This window comes from Marmota marmota, unplaced genomic scaffold, assembly GCF_001458135.2.
Source record: "Marmota marmota marmota unplaced genomic scaffold, marMar, whole genome shotgun sequence".
NCBI lineage: Eukaryota > Metazoa > Chordata > Mammalia > Rodentia > Sciuridae > Marmota > Marmota marmota.
In genome coordinates, this window is record NW_026000272.1 from 1,136,646 (window position 1) to 1,139,298 (window position 2,653).

The following is a 2,653-nucleotide window of genomic DNA, read 5'->3' on the forward strand; positions in this document are numbered from 1 at the left end:
ACTATGAGATCAAGGGCAAAAAGACGGGGGGGGGACTACTTTAGCCACAGGAGCCTAGGCCCTGCAATCTTGGTTTAAGTCTCAATTCTCTCTCAGTTTCCCTACAAGTAGATTACACCACTACATATTTTTTAGGTGTCACCTCAACCAGGCTCTAGTCCCCAGTGAGCCCATCAAATACAACTCTAGGCATTGCTATGAAGGTATTTTGTAATTGTGGTTGCATCTATAATCAATTGACTTTAAGTAAAAGAGATTGCCTTCAATAAGCTGGTGGACCATGATCAATCATATGAAGTTGTTAAATACAAAAGCTGAGGTTTCCCTAAGGAAGAGGAAATCCTATCTCAGGATTTCAGTTTCCATTCCTACCAAATTTCCAGCCTGTTCTACAGATTTCAGACCCACTGTCACGTGCGTCAATTGTTTTACATCTATCTGTATATGCTTATGCATCTAGGCATACATACATCCTGTTAGTTCCATTTCCTCCGATTGATACAAGTACCAACGGTCAAGGCTGGGCTCCAGGGAACAATTCCAGACCTCCTGAGGGAAGGGGAGGCGATCTGTAAAAGGAATCAAGCACAGCTGGGGTCAGGTGGTAGAAAGAGGAGGAAGCAGGCAGAAGAGGAAGGGAAGGAATTAAGAGAGGGAGAAAGGAAAGGAAAAGAAAAGGGAAGAGCCAAGATCAGATGAGGGAGGGTGACAGGTTCAGGGGTTACCTCCCCTCCTGTCCAGTGCAGAGCTCTGACATAGGCTCTGCCTGCATTCCTAGGGGCCCAAAGAAGCTCTTCTCTTCCCACTCCAGCTGAGCAGCTGCAGTGAAACCTGAGCTTTCTGGAGAGCCACCTTAGGAGCAGAGAAGCTGCAATTTGTGTGCACTAGGATTCAGAAGTCCAAGAAGCTGGAGCCATATGTTTCTGCCCAGCCAGGATCGCCAGATTGAGCAAATAAAAATACAGGACACTAAGTAAACTTGAACTTCAGATAAACAAATCATTTTTAGTGCCATTATTATGATCCATTCAACATTTGGGACATACTTACACTTAAAAAATGTATTCATAATTTATCTGACATTCAAATGTAACTCAATATCTTGTATTTTATCTGGGAATCCTATGTCCTTGCATCCTCCCTATGACCTCAAGATTTAACCTTGGGTAAATCTTTCTCTTCTTTGCGTTTTGTTTTCCCTGATGGTCAATGGACTAATGGTCCTCTCTAGAAAGTAGCTAGATTGAGAGAGATTTATAAGTCAGCAGAGCAGAACAGTACTGGCACTGGCTAGGCAGAGCACCTTGATCTACTGATTCCAAACCACATTTTCCTCTGGCTGCCAACTGGCCTTGACTCACTGGGACTTTGTGGGAACAGAAACACTGTGCCCAAGTGCATGTGGAGGCATTGCTCCCAGTGGCATAGGAACCCTCTACCTATGCCAAGCAAAGAGAATTGAGAGACTTCCTTCCCAGCCCCTGAGCCCCCTGTGCCACCCAATAGCATGCTGCCCCTCATGCATTGGGTGCCAAGGAAGGTTGGGAGGTGAGAGAGTATTTGCTATGGTGTGACTTTGAACTTGTACCTCAGTATGTTTCTAACATGTTAACCTTTACATAATTACTTCTATATCATAATTTCCTTTGGAAATAGGCCTAAACTTGCAATCCCAATATTCTTTTAAAAATATGTTGTTAGTTGTACATGGACACAATACCTTTATTTTATTTATTATTCATGTTTATGTGGCGCTGAGGATGGAACCCAGTGCCTCATACATGCTAGGCAGGTACTCTGCTACTGAGTCACAACCTCAGCTCCTGCAATCCCAACATTCTGAGAAGCCTCTACTGTGTGGTGTGCTAATCTTGGGGTCCTGAAGGGCAGGGCATGGAGAGAGATCTAACAAGTCTTACATGGTCTCTGCATCCAAGAGGCGGTCCATGGCCAAGTGTGTATTGTGGACTTCAGAGACCAACACTCCAATGGCAGGCTTCCAGAAGTAAAGGCCAGCAAGCTCTTCTCACTTCTATGTTAGACAGATATCTCTGGGAAGAGGGATCTTGAGCACATCTGACTCATATGCATGACTGTATGGTTGCAGCATGCAGAGATCTTATACAAATGAAATCTTATGCCTGAGGTATGTGCTGTCCTCCAACTTCCACTCTAAGTAAGCAGTGTGCCTTGGGGATCTCCCCATGTCAAAACAGATCAAATTTCTCCAAACCCCCCAAGGGCAGCTGCTTCCTTCTGCTAGTCTTTTATTGACCTCCTTATGGACATTTTGAGTTCCTAGAACATCTCGCTTTCATAAACAGTGTAGCCAAGTGCTTCTGGACACACTTCTTGCACATATGTGCACATGTGTTCTGGCCAGCAGGTACTTAGAAGTGGTTAGAGAGGCTCTGGCATGTGGGTTGATGATTCTGAGTTGTATTGACAAAACACCATCCAAGGGATCCATCAAAGTAAAGTAAATGTTTATTCCCTCACAGCCTTATCAACAGAAGACATTATGGAACTTCTTTAAAAAAAACATCATTATGATGGATGAAAAATGATATCTATCTCATTGTGGCTTTAATTTACATTGCTTTAATTATGAATAAACTGGAGCAATTTTTCATTTGTTTATTGATTTTCTGTA